Below are 17,811 nucleotides of genomic sequence, written 5' to 3' on the forward strand. Positions count from 1 at the left end.
CAAAACTACCCCCACTAATTATACAGAATATCTAAACAATTTTAAACTTGACTTAATGGATACACATACAGTATTTTCCCAACAACTGCAAAATACATTCTTTTCAAGCACACACTGAACACTTACAAAAATGACCCCAAATACAGAACCTAAAGTGAATCTCCACAAACATCCAAGATATGATACCATGCAGTATGTTTTCCAATCACAATGCAATTTACTAGAAATGAATAACCCCAAAACTCTAAACAGAAAATGCCCACATTTGAAATTAAGAAAATTTAGTCTACATAGCATAAGAAATCATACCCTAAAAAAACCGCAAGATAGGTGAACTTGCCATACCAGACATCAACAATTAATAAATCAATAAAGCCATAGTAATGTGTTATACTGATTCAAGGACAGACAAATAGAACAATGGAACAGACCAACGACACAAAGCAGAATGCCCAGAATCAGACTCATGTATGTGTGGTCAACTGGTTCATGATAAATAGTAAAAAGCTGGGAAAATAGATTTTTAAAAGAAACAGTGCAGGAACAAATAGTGGAGAAAAAAGTAAAAATGAATCCCTATTTCATACCTGTACTAAAGTCAATGCCAAACAGCTTGATTATAGACACAAAATGTGAAGGTGAAACAGAACTTACAAAATCAGTTATGATTTTGGATTTCTCCATTTTTCCTTGTATTTGTCAATTAGGGGAATACATGTCAACTTGACAATTGTATATTTTATTTATTTATTTATTTTAAAAGATCTTATTTATTTGAGAAAGAGTGAGAGAGTGACAGAGTGAGAGAGAGAGAGAGAGAACCAGTCGGTGGGGGTCAAAGATTCTATTTTTTAAAATCCTACAAATTAACGAAATGGCCAACTGAAGAAAAAAAAGACAAGAAATTTGAACAAGTTCATCACAAAAAGGAGGAGAAAGAAATCCAATAGGACAATGGACAACCACCACAACAGCTAAAATTTTAAAGTTAGAAAAGACAAAGTGTTGGTAAAGTGCTGCTGGTGGCAGTATCAATTGCACAAACACTTTGGAGAACAGGCCAAAAGAGCAACCAGTCTGTAATGAAATAGATGAAGAATCCCAAAATGAACCTTGAGGCTAGTGGGGATGCACACAGAAAAGCGACTGGCCTTCGTTTTGAGAATGAAAAATATTACTGCCAGGCCTATGATATTTGGGAGAAAAATTGCCCTAGCATCTTAAAAAATTAGGCAAAACAAAAGCAAGGCAGGGACGCCTGGGTGGCTCAGTCGGTTGAGTGTCTGTCTTTGGTTCAGGTCATGATCCCAGGGTCCTGGGATTGAACCTGGCATCTGCCCCTCATCTGGCTCCCTGTTCAGTGGGGAGTCTGCTTCAGCTTCTCCCTCTTCCTCTGCCCCTCCCCCTACTGGTGCTCAGGCTCCCTCAAATAAATAAAAACCTTAAAAAAAAAAAAAAAAGCAAGGCAATTACTAACTCCAGGAGATAAAAAGGGGAGGGGAATACAGTTACAGGAGAATACTTAGCTCAGCAGTAAACAATATTTACATAGTTATAACACCACTTACTAGTGGCTTAACCAATAATTGAAATAGAACTCTCTTAAGGGGATATGGGGAAGAAAGTAAGCTAAATTTTTAACTGTGGAAGCAGAAAGTCAGTAACATCTGAAACTGATAAATCAAAATACAGCAGTTATTGCATACTACCAAAAATATAAAGCTAGATACTAAGAGTAACAGCTAGAAGAATAAAAGTGGTAGCTTCTGGAGAAAGGTACTAGAAGATGGGGAAAGATTAGGAGTGGAATGATACTTGTCATTGTAAGGCTTTTAGTGCAGTTTGGCTTTAAAAACACACAAGAGGGTGCCGGGGTGACTCAGTCGTTAAGCGTCTGCCTTCGGCTCGGGTCATGATCCCAGGGTCCTGGGTTCGAGCCCCGCATCGGGCTCCCTGCTCAGCAGGAAGCCTGCTTCTCCCTCTCCCACTCCCCCTGCATGTGTTCCCTCTCTCGCTGTGTCTCTGTCAAATAAATAAAATCTTTAATAAATAAATAAAAACAGACAAGATTTACTTTGAAAATTTTGAGAAAATTCTTCAATCTTATTGCATTTCTGTCAATGTATCCTGGCACTCAATAGGTCTGCTTTATTGACATATAAAGGTTTTAACCATTTTTTTAAATTTAGAGTATACATACAATCTATTCTAAAATCTCACCAAAATTAAAGTTCTGAAAATTATTTACCCTAACTGTCTCAATAAGTCAAAGAAAATCAGAACAGATTTTTTTTAAATCTAGGAAAGAATATAATTCAAGTACAAGAAAAATTAAATTAGTAGGAATACTACCCAAAAAGAGAGTTTATTATTGGGCTACTAAATATCTGAAACTTTAACATCTGAACTCCCAATCTTGCCTCCTAAACCTAAAGCTTCCAAAGGATTTTCCTCATCTCAGTAACCGTCAAGTTCATCCGTGTCTAGAATAAAACTGTGGAATCACCCCAATTCTTCTCTTAAACTTATTTGATCAATTCATCATCAACAAATCCTGTCTACCTTCAAAACACATCCAAAATCTGACCACCTAGAATCTCCACCATTACCACCCAGGTCCAAGTCACCATTACTCCCCTCACCTGGATTTTTGCCAAGAGCTTCTAAATTCCTAACTCTGCCTTCAGAGTTCCTTCTTCCCTACTTCCTCCTCACTTGAGCTTCTCCACACAACAGCCACAGTGATCTTTTAAAACTTAAATCAGGCTCTGTTATTTCTCTGCTCAAAACCCTTCAGTGACTTCTCATCTCAATCTGAGTAAAAGCAAAGGCTCAATGTTAACTACTACTTCCTAGTTTTGTCCCTACTCACTCTGGTCCAGTTAGGTTGGCTCCCTTGCTATTATTTCTTGGATGCATTAAGCACATTCCCACCTGAGGCTAAAAAGTGTTCCAGACAAAGGGAACAGCTCTGCTTTCAAACAACTGATATTTTTGTTGTTGTTGTTCCAGAATGCAGTAAAAGACAAGTTACCCAAATACAAAAATTTTTTGATACCAAAAGTAGTGTACACACACATGTACGTGCACCACACACTTCATATACAAAAAGAACATAAAACGCCTAAATTAAAGCAAATTGGCTTTTTTTTAAAGATTTTATTTATTTATTTGACAGAGAGAGAGAGAGCAGGGAGTGGGAGAGGGAGAAGCAGGCCTCCCGCCGAGCAGAGAGCCTGATGCAGGGCTCGATCCCAGGACCCTAAGATCATGACCTGAGCCGAAGGCAGTTGCTTAACCGACTGAGCCACCCAGGTGCCCCGCAAATTGGCAGTTTTAACAGAACATGAGCATAGCCAAATGGTCTACCACTACCAAGGAAAACTGATAAAAGAAATACAGAGATTACTGAATTTAAGAATTCTATTAATAGAGGACACCAGAGGCACCTGGGTGGCTCAGACGGTTAAGCGTCTGCCTTCGGCTCAGGTCATGATCCCAGGGTCCTGGGATCGAGTCCCACATCAGGCTCCCTGCTCAGCAGGGAGTCTGCTTCTCCCTCTCCCTCTGTCTCTCTCACAAATGAATAAATAAAATCTTTAAAAAAAAATAGAGGACACCAACCAGTGAAATAAAAATAATTATTCTATCACATCAATGTAACCCCCTCACCAGAAAAACACTTCATAAAATAAAACAACCTTAGGACAATTTTATCCAATCTGTTCTTGATATTTCAAACATCACTGGGAACTTCTAGCCATCTCAAAGTGCAGTTAACTCCACCGAAGATTTACTGTAGAATCCAAATCAGTACACCTTTCAATTCCACCCTCAATTCTAAAAATCAAATATTCTTCAGACAATAACAAATGACCCCTGAAAGGAAAAATCACCCTTATTTGAGCACTTGACTTACCTTGTTTTAATTCCTCTAGCAGTAGTGTCTGCTACATAAGCCAAAGGCTGGAGCTGCACTATTCTCAGCAACCTTCTGAGTCCTGCACAATGTTCAAGCTTCTGTAAGGCCTAGTGTTTGGTGATTCCTTTCTTTTCTTCCACAAAATCTGGCTCTATAAACGGAGTCTTCTCTTTTTTATTTCTGTGTATCCTGCCAATTCATTCACCCACGGTTTAAGGTAATCCAAGTATTCCTCACATTTTTTTTTTTTTAAAGATTTTTATTTATTCATGAGAGACGGGGGGTGGGGGGGAAAGAGAGAGAGAGAGAGAGAGAAGCAGAGGGAGAAGCAGGCTCCTAAGGAGCAGGGAGCCCGATGCGGGACTCGATCCCAGGACCTCGGGATCATGACCTGAGCCGAAGGCAGATGCTTAACCATCTGAGCCACCCAGGCGCCCTATTCCTCACATTCTAAAACACCCCCAAGGGGCGCCTGGGTGGCTCAGTCGTTAAGCATCTGCTTTCAGCTCAGGTCATGATCTCAGGGTCCTGGGATTGAGCCCCACATTGGGCTCCCTGCTCAGTGGGAAGCCTGCTTCTCCCTCTCCCACTCCCACTGCTTGTGTTCCCTCTCTCGCTGTGTCTCTCTCTGTCAAATAAATAAAATCTTTAAAAAAAAATAAAAAAATAAAACACCCCCAAAAATACTTAGAGATTAAAAAACATTTTAAGTAACTAAGTTTAAACTAATTACTGCTAACCAAAAACATACAAAATGTCACAACTGAAGCAACAATACACCATTAACAGAGAATGCAACAGAAAACACACACAATAGGGGCGCCTGGGTAGCTCAGTCGTTAAGCGTCTGCCTTCGGCTCGGGTCATGGTCCCAGGGTCCTGGGATCAAGCCCCGCATCGGGCTCCCTGCTCCACGGGAGGCCTGCTTCTCCCTCTCCCTCTCCCACCACCCCTGCTTGTGTTCCCTCTCTCGCTGTCTCTCTGTGTCAAATAAATAAAATCTTAAAAAAAAAAAAAAGAAAGAAAGAAAACACACACAATAACGCAAGGTACAATTTTTCCAAACATTCAAAGCTTTAATCTATTACACAAATGGCTCCAAAACATGTGGGTAACACCCTCACCAATTTATTTTAAGGGGCATATATGACTGGAGATCAAAAATTTAATAACAACTAAAAAAAAAAAAAAGACTATACGCCCCAATCAATAATTTTAGCAACATGATATCCACTATCATCAAGTAATATTCATCCTGAAAAGAAAAGCAGAACTACCACTGTAAAAATTATTTTCGGGGGAGCGCCTGGGTGGCTCAGTCATTAAGCGTCTTGCCTTCGGCTCAGGTCATGATCCCAGGGTCCTGGGATTGAGCCCCGCGTCAGGCTCCTTGCTCCCCCGGAAGCCTGCTTCTCCCTCTCCCACTCCCCCTGCTTGTGTTCCCTCTCTCGCTGTGTCTTTGTCAAATAAATAAATAAAATCTTTAAAAAAAAAAGGGCCCCTGGGGGCGCCTGGGTGGCTCAGTCATTAAGTGTCTGCCTTTGGCTCAGGTCATGATCCCAGAGTCCTGGGATCAGGCCCCACACCGGGCCCCCTGCTCTGCGGGAAGCCTGCTTCTCCCTCTCCCACTCCCCCTGCTTGTGTTCCCTCTCTCCCTGTCTCTCTCTTTGTCAAATAAATAAAATCTTTAAAAAAATAAAATAAATAAAAATAAAAAAAGGGTGCCTGGGTGGCTCAGTCGGTTAAGCGTCTGCCTTCGGCTCAGGTCATGATCCCAGGGTCCTGGGATCGAGCCCATCAGGCTCCCTGCTCCGCAGGAAGCCTGCTTCTCCCTCTCCCACTCCCCTGCTTGTGTTCCTTCTCTCGCTGTGTTTCTCTGTCAAATAAATTTTAAAAAATCTTAAAAAAAATATTTAAAAAGTTATTTTCGGAATTAGCTTGATAGAAAAACAAATTTTAAAACTGCTGTAATTTTCTCAATAAATAGGTAACAGTAATCAGTAATTCAGTAAAATTCAACATTAGTTAACTCTAAAAAAGCTAGACATGGTGGCGCCTGGCTGGCTCCGTTGGTAGAGCGTGTGACTCTTGATGTTGGGGTTATAAGTCTGAGCCCTACGTTGGGGTCAGAGTTTACATTAAAAAAGGAGGGGGGCTCAATCAGTAGAGCATGCAACTCTTGATCTTGGGGTCGCGTGTGAGTTCAAGCCCTATACAGGGCATAGAGCTTACAAAAAAACAACCCAGACATGGACAACTTTCTTAATTTTTAAAATTCTCTTCCTCTACCAACCTCTTGTAAATTAGCATTCCCAAAGTTTTTGTCCTCTCATTATAAAAGACACTCACTAATTTCTTCTATACACATACTTCCAATTACTACCTGTAAGCTGTTAAGATACAAACTCATATCCCCAACAAAACCTCCATCCCTAATGCTATTCAGATACCCAACAGCCTACTGGACATCTCTATCCTGATTTCTTAAAGGCACCTTAAACTCAACTGTCAATCTACTATGTTCATCCTCCACAATTTATTATACCACCATCCACCCACATCAGGAAAATAAAGTAAAAAAAAAAAAAAAAACTATATCATGACAGCAATGATGAAAAAGCAGCATTTACATTACAAAAATACCCAGAACAGCCCAAATGCCCCAAAAAGCAAAAATAAAATGCCAACAAAGAATTCTGATAATCTGGGTGGCTCATTTGGTTGTGTCTGCCTACAGCTCAGGTCATGATCATCTAGGGTACTGGGATTGAGCCCCAAGTCAGACTCCCTGCTCAACAGAAGGTCTGCTTCTCGCTCTCCCTCTGCTCCTCTCCATCACCCTGCTCATGTTCTCTCTAATAGACAAAATCTTTAAAAAACAAAAAAAGAATTTTGATAATCATTAGAAATAAAAGTATACAAACTGCATAAATATGATTTTCCAAGAAAGAGACAAATGAATGTGTCATATACAACTGTCCTAACACAGAAATAACACACTAAAAGCATATACATTAAAGCATCAACAGTGGTAAAGATGGAGATGAAAGAGTACACAAAGAATGAATACTTTTACATTTTACTTGCATGTTTATACAACACTTATATCTTTCACATCAAAAATGAACATGCTTATCAGCTATGAAATGAAAAAACAATATACTGTTTATAACTTTGTAAAATATATTGGGAAAGCTCGAAAGTGAATCTGAATACATCTACACAATAACCTGTACACAAATGTTCATAGTATTATTCGTAAAAGTCAAAAAGTGGACACAATCTAAATGTCCATCAACTGATAAATAAACAAAATGTGGTACACGTGTAATCAATTGTTATTTAGCCACAGACAAGAATAAAGTATTCATAGAAGCTACATGGATTAACCTTAAAAACATTATGCTAGGGGCGCCTGGGTGGCTCAGTGGTTGAGCTTCTTTCTGCCTTTGGCTCAGGTCATGATCCCAGGGTCCTGGGATGGAGCCCGGCATCAGGCTCCCTGCTCAGCAGGGGGCCTGCTTCTCCCTCTCCCACTCCCCCACTTGTGTTCCCTCTCTCGCTGTCTCTCTTTCTGTCAAATAAATAAATTAAAAAATCTTAAAAAAAAAACATTATGCTAAGTAAAAGAAGCTAGTCACAAAAGGCCACATGTTGTATGATTCAATTTATATGAAATGTCCAGAAAAGACAAATCTATAACAACAGATAAATTGGTGGTAGTAAGGGGCTAGGAAAAAATGAAATGAGGAGTGACATACTAATATAGGCATGGGGCTTCTTCTTGGGGTGATAAAAATATTCTAAAATTAGACATTAGAGGGGCACCCGGGTGGCTCAGCCAGTTAAGTGTCTGCCTTCAGTTCAGGTCATGATCCCCAGGCTCCCTGCTCAGTGGGGAGTCTGCTTCTCCCTCTCCCCACCCCCCCATGCTTGCTCTCATGCACTCTCTCAAATAAATAAAATCTTTAAAGTTAAACATTGGTAATGATTGCATAATTCTGTTAATATTCTAAAAACTACTGAACTCTATTAAGGGTAGATTATATCTCCATAAAGCAGTTACCAAAAAGTGACTATGAAACAAAGATTTTAATATGCACCAAACTTTTAAAATAAGCCTAAATTTGTGTTCTGAAAATTATCTATTTTTTTTTTCTGAAAAAAGTCTCATTTAGAGTGCCTGGGTGGCTCAGTTAGTTAGGCAGCTGACTTCTGCTCAGGTCATGATCTCAGGGTCCTGGGATGGAGTCCTGCATTGGGATCCATGCTCAGCGGGGAGTCTGCTTTCTCCCTCTCTCTCTTTCCCTCTGACTCTTCCCCTGCTCATGCTTGATCTCGCTCTAATAAATAAAATCCTTAAAAAAAAAAAAAAAGAAAAGAAGCCTCACTTAGTGACTTCACTTAGTGACGAACTTTCAAATACCTGTTGAACTGATTTAACAAAATAAATTTCAAGGGATGCCTGGGTGGCTCGGTCAGTTAAGTATCTGCCTTCAGCTCAGGTCATGATCCCAGGGTCCTGGGATGGAGTCCCAGGTCAGGCTCCTTGCTCAGCGGGGAGCCTGCTTCTCCCTGTTGTGTTTGCCTCTGCCTGCTGTTCTCCCTGCCTGTGTACACGTGCTCTCTCACACGTGCACTCTCCCTGACAAATCTTTAAAATAAATAATTCCATATTTTCATGTTAACAAGATTATCTTCTTAAAATTTCTTATGATTTGTTTTATTCAGTAACTGAATTTTCTGAGCTAAAATATTCTAAGACTATGTATTTTAAATATACCCAGTGACAGATGCTGGGGCTAGGCATATTCCCTGTCTTCAAAAACCTTACAGAAGGGCGCCTGGGTGGCTCAGTTGGTTAGGCGACTGCCTTCAGCTCAGGTCATGATCCTGGAGTCCCGGGATTGAGTCCCGCATCAGGGTCCCCACTCAGCGGGGAGTCTGCTTCTCCCTCTGATCCTCCCCCCTCTCATGTGTTCTCTCTCTCTCATTCTCTCTCTCTCAAATAAATAAATAAAATCTTTAAAAAAAAAAAACCTTACAGAAAACTTATTTAAGTAGTATATATCCTCTAAAATGGAACTATATTATGACTCTTGACCTCAGGGTGGTGATTTTCAAGCCCTCCACTGGGACCTAGAGCTTACTTGAAAAAATAATAAAAATAATAAGCAAAAAATTAAAAAGTAAAAAAATAAAATAAAATAAATGAATAGATAGATAGCACCTGGCTGGCTAAGTCAGGAGAGCATGCAACTCTTGATCTCCAGGTAGTTATCTTCAAGCCCCATGCTGGGACCTGGAGCTTACTTAAAGAACAAAATAAAATGGAACTACATCTGCATTATAAATAACATATATCAGAAAGACTGTACTATCTGTAGAAAAAAATAAGTTAAATTATATTTGCCTTTCTGTTAACCATCACTAAAAAGGATACAAAAGAAACATTTCCTAATATAAAGTTCTTAGATAAGGCACCTGGATGGGTCAGTCGGTTAAGTGTCTGTCTTTGGCTCAGGTCACGATCCCAGGGTCCTGGGATGGAGCCCCGTGTCGGGTTCCCTGCTCAGGGAGAAGTCTGCTTCTCCCTCTCCCTCTGCCCCTCCTTCTGCTTGTGCTCTCTCTCTCAAATAAATAAATAAAATCTTAAAAAAAAAAAAAGTCCTTAGAAAAGCTCCTGGCACATCATAAGCACCTGTTAAGTATACTAATAATTTTTTTTTTAAGATTTTATTTATTTAGACAGAGACAGACACAGCCAGAAAGAGAGAACACAAGCAGGGGGAGTGGGATAAGGAGAACCAGGCTTCCCACGGAGCAGGGAGCCCGATGTGGGGGCTCGATCCCAGGATCCTGGGATCATGACCTGAGCCAAAGGCAGATGCTTAACGACTGAGCCACCAGGCGCCCCTGAGAACTTCTTTAAAGTAATACTTAATACCCCATTTTTATTTACATTGAGTTTTCATCTCTGTGAATCTCACACATGCAGCCACAAATGTTTAAAGCTGAAGAAAGCACAGGACATAAATCTTGCTTTCTTCAGATGTACTATAATGCAATTAAGCATAAGATATAGCCCCCTCAAAAAAGAAAAAAGGATGGTGGAGTTAACAGAATTATCCATCTGCCAAAAGTAACTACAGTAGTATGATACAGCTGTAATATAGAACTTAAGCAGAAACAGAGCCAAAGAACTTTCACTGTGCCAAGAAAAAGATGCACACAAAAATCTGAACTGCTGAAGGGGTAACACCGTCCTGAAGTGAATTACCTACCATAACAATTTTACTGGAGCTGATTTCAAACTACCACCTAGACTTCTCAATAAAGGTTAATCATAGAACTCTACACGGAACATAAATCTGCCCAAAAAGTCATAGCAAAATATTTATCTATTAAAAAAAACATTATTTTGAGTTGTGCAATGCTAGTTACCTTAATTATTATAATAAATACAATCACACTGTGCTGTAATAAATTACCAAGCTAAAAAAGGCCATCCAGCCAATGGGGGGTAATGGCATTCATTAATTAGGGCCCTTTTTCCTTCCTTTTCGAAGCATGCCTAGCACAAAACCTAGTATGTGTCTGATGTTAAAAAAAAATTATTGTGGGGCGCCTGGGTGGCTCAGTTGTTAAGCATTCGCCTTCCGCTCAGGTCATGATCCCAGCGTCCTGGGATCAAGCCCCGCATCGGGCTCCCTGCTCCGCGGGAAGCCTGCTTCTCCCTCTCCCACTCCCCTTTCTTGTATTCCTGCTCTCGATATCTCTGTCAAATAAATAAATAAAATCTTAAAAAAATAATTATTGTTCATTACAGAATTATAATACTAGCCAATGGGAAATGATAGGAAATTTTCCTGAGCCAGGATGATCAAGGTGAACAGAAGTTCATAAGCCAGGGCAAGTTTTGTTCTAAGAAGGGTACTTCCAAAATCACATCTAACCTAAGGGGCATAAAACTGCATTCTGCCTAAAAGGGTTAAGTGTCTGTTAGAGTTTTCTCATTTCCTCACATACTCTAGGCCTAAATTTGCAGCTTCCAAACTAAAGCTTTTCAAGCACTTTTCATCCAACTCTCATATCTAATTCCATAATGAGAATTTTTAAGTTCTTCAAATTAAAAATAGTTCCATTGTCGTAGATGCCCTACGAAAAGCAGAAACTAAAGACTCGATAAAAAGATACGCTGAATATACCTGAGTTCACTGCAACCAGGTTTTAAACTGAAATCCGTGTTAACCCAGCTTTTTAAAAATTAAAGGGGAAAAAACAAAACCCACCCACATTTTACTATTCCACCAAGTAGCACTCTTTTATTGTTTTTGTGAAGGCTAATTATTTATTGAAATATCATGTGATAATACTAGTTAAATACTGTGTGCTCCAATTACTTCCTGCTGAAAGATTCCCATTTCAACTACCTAAAGGTTCACAGTACTTCTCAAAGCACAACGATTTAACTCCTTCCTCCTCCCCCGCTGCGCTCCACCACCCCCCCCCCCGGAAAATACATTACCTGCAGCAGGGTTTCCAGAACTCAACATTTAGAGGTGGGGGCGGGGAGGTGAGGGCTGGGGGGCGGGGAGGTGAGGGCTGGGGAGAGGTTGGGAGTGTGGGGGTGGGAGAGTTCTCTAATTTTTGGACTCACTATCCCATTCTGCCTGAGTAAAACAAACCCCCGTTGTAAATAATCTTATTAACAGTTTAGAGCCCAATTCCCTTCTGCTCGTATCTATCCCTATAAACTTCACTATGGCCTTCACTATGGCACCCATTTCTATTCTAGAGCAGCCCTACCTGTGCCCAGACTTTCAGGTCCAACCTGAATTACTCCATGACCTTGGACCCGAGCCAATGCTCCCCTCCAAGATCCCCACATCACACCCTGCAGGCTGCAGAGGCCTCAAGGTTCAGGTCGGGTCGGCGCCCGGGGCGAAGGCAAGGGAGCAAGCCGCAAGAACCGCAACTCCGCGACGGCTGGTGGGGCTGGCTCGGGGAAAACGCCGGAAAGGAAAGACGCCGGGGGCGGAGACAAGGCCGGGGGCTACCTGCGGGCCAGCGCCGACACCGCCCCGGTAATCGCAATGGCTACACGCCACCTCCGGGTTCTGGATGCCCTCTCAGCCGCCTTGAAAGCCCTGGCCTGACCCGCGGTCCTCGGTCATGACCCCTTATTACCTCTGCTTACCTAGCAGTGGCAGGTGATGGGCAGCCGAGACGCGCGGGCTGACTGCCTACCTCAAGCGACAGTGTCTTCGAGCCGCCCACTCCCTCCCAGGGGCTCCAGGAGCCCGCACCACAGGAGTAGAAAGAGGCGTACGATGCAAAACGACACAGAAGGTGGGACAGGAAGCGGGGGGCGGGAATCGTCCAGCTCTCCGGAGAGGCTGGCAGAAGGGAGGTGAGGACGCAGGAGGCGCGACAGCACGCGGCGAGGACGGTCAAAAAGCTAGCCTACCTTCCTCACTCCTGGTCGAGGGTCCAATGCGAGCCAGCGGATCACCTCACATCCGGGTATCAGGAGACAGCTGCGTCCGCCGCCTGTCCCGCGGCGCAGATTCGCCAAACTTCCGGCGACGACGGCGACGCCTCGCCCGTCAGATGGGAGTTACCTGTGACCGTCTTGGTCGCGCTTGCGCAACGCTCCTCTTCAGCCGTCACAGGCTCAGCTGACGTGCCCAGAGGAGGAAGATGGCCGCCACGCTCGCTGCGTATCACGCAGTTTTTCACCCCCCCCCCCCCCCGCCCGGGGACGGCTGGGTGTCGGGGGAAAAGCAAGCCAGCGTACACCCTCAGCGCAGGCGCGGTGGGAGGCCTCGCGTGCGCGCACCGCGGGTGGGCGTCTCGCCGAGAAGCGGCGGCGCCGCCAGGCGGCGGCCTCTGGCCCTTTCCCGGAATGTCTCTTTTATAAAGCCACCCACGCCCGCAGCTGTGGTTTGTCTTGGAAATGCTTCGTTGGTCCCTCTTTGGGTTGCGGGTACTACTGTCTGCGACTGTTTCAAATACCTTTAATCTTTGACTTCGGCCAGTGTAAAGAAAAGGGGAGGCAATTGACCCTTCTCTTTCCTTCCCCTGCAATACACTCCAGTGCTTCCAGAAAATCCAGGGCTTCACCTGATCCTTACACTTTCCTCCTTGTGTGCGGACGCACGGGAGTCGACAAGAAATTGTAGTATGTTCTACTAGATTTAGTCATGGCGAGTGTTCAAAGCTTTGGCTCTTCGAAGCCTCTAAAGATAGAACACAGATTTCAGTCACTAGTATTCGTGGTTCCCACACACTTGAACACGCTTACTGTGCTATTCTTACTTGCAGAACTGTGAGATTAGGTCAAACCGGTACTCATGCTTTTGAGAATCTGAAGAGAGATGATCATACGTGTGTTCTCCCCTTACTGACCTGTTTTTATGAAACTAAGTACAATCAAAATGTGCTCTAAGTTTATCAAGCCTGATTTTCTGACAATACATCTTCCACAAAACTTTATTGAGCTGCTTTTCAGTTTTGTCTGGAAAGAGCCTGTGATTTAAAAACCAAAACCAGAGGTATTGATGGGTGAGGCCATTGCCAACATCACCATATATTGTGTTACTTGGCAAAAACCTGCCTATGCCCCACCCCCAGTCCTTGTTCCTGATATATATACTTTAATGACATATGCCAAATGACTTTAATGGGGAAGGAGGAGACAAGTCAGGAGTAGACCGCCAACCTGATTAAAGTGGCTTATGTACCAGACTATCTCAACAATATTTGCCTTCACCTTTAGATTGTCGATTGTCAGGCAACTGATGGGATTTCTTTTTCTGTGTAAACTGTTTACACACACAAACCATATTTACATGTTTCCATTCCCACAAAATAGGCCTCTGCTTTTTTTTTTTTGAAAGATTATATTTGAGGGAGTGAGAGCAAGTGAGAGAGAACACGAGCAGAGGGGCAGAGGGAGAGAAGCCAACTCCCTCCTGAGCAGGGAGCCCAAGGCGATGCAGCACTGGATCCCAGGACCTTGGGATCATGACCTGAGCCAAAGGCAGACACTTAACCAACTGAGCCACCCAGGTGCCCAATAGGCCTCCACTTCTGAGTAATCTATTCACTCTACTTCTTGAATTGGTCAGTCAGAAGCATAGGAATCCTTATAAACGCCATGCCATGCAAAATCATATGTACCTATTTTTGATATATAAGTAAATAATATTTGATGTGTAACTCTTGTCTGCAATTTATTCTAGATTTTCTTTTCTAAAACCAAATATAGTGAGCTTCTTAAACATGCTGCAAAAGTATAGTTTGCTTTTATAAACATCACAGTTGCTAAGAGACAAGATCTTGGTTTTTTTTTAAGATTTTATTTATTTATTTGACAGAGAGAAAGCGACCACAAGCAAGGGGAGCAGCAGGCAGAGGGAGAAGCAGGCTCCCCACTGAGCAGAGAGCCTAACGCAGGGCCTGATCCCAGGACCCTGGGATCACGATGGAGAAGGCAGACACCCAACCAACTAAGCCCCCCAGGTGCCCCTAGATCTTAATTGTTCTCACCACAAAAAGGAAATGATAATTATGTGATGTGATGGAGGTGTCAGCTAAGATGGTAATCATAATTGCAATCTATAAAAATAATCAACTCATTGTATACCTTAAAGTTATACAATTTTATATGTCCATTATATCTCAATAAAAATATTCATAAAATAGTTTGCTTTTATGGGAAAAATAAACTTTCTTGAGCATTATTCTTTATCATTTTAAAAGGTATCTCACTTATAAATTCTTGATAAATTCAAAATTGTGAATGTAATCTAGAATTGATTTTCCTTTCTAACTCCAAACTGTAGAATGTACTTTCCTGCCCTTGCTTATCATGAGAACATCTATTTCTAAAAGCTAATAATGAAGCAGTTGCATTGCCCCACATACCACATTTTCATTTCCTTGTTCCTTTTCTTTCTTGTGACCAATCTAAATGCCAGAACCTGTAAAGCCTCTGCTAACTTCCAGACAACAGAGTAGTCTCACATTCACACTGATCCTTCTGCTAGCAGCAAATAAAGTATTTTTTCTTTGTTGGTCCACTCTTGTTGACTTTATTTCAAGACTCTTGACAGTTTGAGGGGCGCCTGGGGCTCAGTCGTTAAGCGTCTGCCTTTGGCTCAGGTCATGATCCCAGGGTCCTGGGATCGAGCCCCGCATCGGAATCCCTGCTCAGCAGGAAGCCTGCTTCTCCCTCTCCCACTCTCCCTGCTTGTGTTCCTGCTCTCTTTCTCTCTGTCAAATAAATAAATAAAATCTTTAAAAAAAAAAAAAAAGACTCTTGACAGTTTGAGAGAGTTACTACAAGAGAGCTAAAATTCTAAAAAAAAAATCACTTCAATCTAGAAAATAAAAAGTATAGCAATTTGGTATAAATCAACTGATACTGGCATTTCAATTTGCCATCTTCTGGGACACTCGCTACTAACACATGTAAGTAATAATGCTGGCCCCACATACTTGAGAGGAATTAAGTGTTAGCCGGATTAAAGAACTGAATTACAAAAGTCCAGAGAGAAGAGGGAACTTGAGTTGCAGCAATTCAAATATTCCAATGTTATTGAGGGGAAAAGGGATTAAAAGGTAGGCAGAGCTGGGGCACCAGGGTGGCTCAGTCGGTTAAGCATCTGCCTTCAGCTGAGGTCATGATCCCAGGGTCAGGGGATTGAGTCTGGTGTCAGGCTCCCTGCTCAGCAGGGAGTCTGCTTCTCCTTCTCCCTGCCCCCCGCCCCCACTCGTGCTCTCTCACATGCGCGCACTCTCTCTATCTCAAATGAATAAAACCTTTAAAAAAAAAAAGGTAGGCAGAGCGAAAATAGAAAAGGCCTTGAGGATAGCAGTTAGGAGTACTCTGAGCTTGGTACTAGGGATACTGTAGTCAACAATACACACAGAGTACCCTTCCCCATTCTAATGGGGGAGACAATCAGTTATTTCATGAATATTTATTGAGGGCACATTGTGTGCAACTCACTATTCTAGATACTGGGAATATAGAAATTAACAGAACAGATACAAATCCCTGCCTTCAGAGGTGCCTGGGTAGCTCAGTCAGTTAAGCATCTGCCTTTGGCTCAGGTCATGATCCCAGGGTCCTGGGATTGAGCCTTGCGCCGGGTTCCTTACTCAGCAGAGAGTCTGCTTCTCCCTCTCCCTCTGCTGCTCCCCCTGCTTGTGTGCTCTCTGTCAAATAAATAAAATCTTAAAAAAAAAAAGGCCCTGCCTTCAGACAGTACATTTTTTCAAGTCGGTTAATAAATAAGTAAATAACAAATGCAAAGGAAAAAAATACAGTAATAAACAGGACAGCACTAATCAAACCTTCTGTAATGATGCAAATGTTCTATATCTGCACTGTCTCAAAGGGTAGCCATAGCCACATAGGGCTCTTGAGCACTTGAAATATGAGTATTGCAACTGAGGAACTGAGTTTTTAATTTTATTTAATTTTATTTTTTACCCACCCCCCCCACCAGCTTTAATTTAATTTTATTTTTTTTAAAGATTTTATTTATTTAATTGACAGAGAGAGAGAGAGAGACAGCATGAGAGGGAACACAAGCAGGGGGAGTGGCAGAGGGAGAAGCAGGCTTCTGGCTGAGCAGGGAGCCCGATGCGGGGCTCGATCCCAGGACCCCGCGATCATGACGTGAACTGAAGGCAGTCGCTTAACCAACTGAGCCACCCAGGCGCCCCCCCACCAGCTTTAATTTTAATTGATTAATTTTTTGAGAGAGAGCGCACAGGCAAGAGTGCGTGAACTGGGGGAAGGGGAGAGGGGGAGAGAGAGAATCTTAAGCAGGCTCCATGCCCAGCACAGAGCCAAATGCGGGACTCCATCTCCTAACCCTGAGATCATGACCTGAGCCTAAATCAACAGTTGGATACTTAGCCCACTGAGACACCCAGGTGTCCCCTTAATCTTAATTTCCACGAGCTTATTAATATCATCATGGATTTTATTTTATTTTTCTTTAACTCTCTCCTAAAACTGATTCTTCTCTTGGTTCTAAGGGCGTTCCCAATAAAACTCCAGGGGCTACTACCTCTTCATTCACATTCAAAAGGAAAGAGAATCCCCTGCAAAGGTCTGACTGGATCAGTTTACATTCCAAGCCCACTGTGGACAAGTAATGGAATGTGATGATTGAAACAAGGATAGAGCCAGCTTCATTGGGATCACATGGATCATCAGATTATTAGGAACTGTTGGGAAGGGAGATGGATAGATATTGAGAAGGCAACAAAGAAATTGCTACTCAAATTATGGCCCATAGACTAGAGGCATCTTCATCAACTGAAGGCTTTTAGAAATATAGAATGTCAGTCCCCAAACCAACTGAATCAAAATGTTCATTCTAAAATTTCCTCAGGTATGTCCTATGCACATAAAAGTTTGATGAGCATTGCCTTACACTTCCAAGAGTTCTGATAATCAAGGACGGCATCCAGGCTGAAGATACAAATTAAAGCCCTGGTTTTAGAGATCACCTAGGCTAAAGGAGAAAGTATCCATAAGAAGACTACACCTAGGGTAAACCCTGAAACTCTCCAACATGTGATGGCTCAGTAGAGGATGAGGCAGCTGAGACCTAGAAAATGTTAACTATTAGCACAGGAGTAGCATCAGGTGAGCTCGGCATCCTGAAAGTCAAGAGAGGCGTGTTTCAAAAGGGTAATTTTTTTTTAAAAGATTTTATTTATTTATTTGAGAGAGAGAGAATGAGAGATAGAGCGCATGAGAGGGAAGAGGGTCAGAGGGAGAAGCAGATCTCCCTGCTGAGCAGGGAGCCCGATGTGGGACTCGATCCCAGGACTCCAGGATCATGACCTGAGGTGAAGGC

General features: G+C 42.4%; 1 protein-coding gene across 11 annotated transcripts in view; it reads right to left on the reverse strand.

Moving 5' to 3' along the window:
- The window catches only part of ESCO1 (establishment of sister chromatid cohesion N-acetyltransferase 1), an 84,618-nt gene extending 72,071 nt beyond the window's left edge, over window positions 1–12,547 (reverse strand). For 7 of the 11 annotated variants that reach the window (XM_027575973.1, XM_027575972.1, XM_027575974.1 and 4 more), the window contains exon 1: window positions 12,393–12,528. The gene's annotated coding sequence lies outside the window, so the exon portion shown is untranslated. Of the gene's footprint in view, window positions 1–12,122; window positions 12,369–12,392 lie in introns of those variants that run through there. The other 4 variants (XR_003516892.2, XR_003516891.2, XM_027575977.1 and 1 more) reach the window with 4 other exon arrangements.
- Window positions 12,548–17,811: the final 5,264 nt, after the last annotated feature.

This window comes from Zalophus californianus, chromosome 14 (assembly GCF_009762305.2).
Source record: "Zalophus californianus isolate mZalCal1 chromosome 14, mZalCal1.pri.v2, whole genome shotgun sequence".
Lineage (NCBI taxonomy): Eukaryota > Metazoa > Chordata > Mammalia > Carnivora > Otariidae > Zalophus > Zalophus californianus.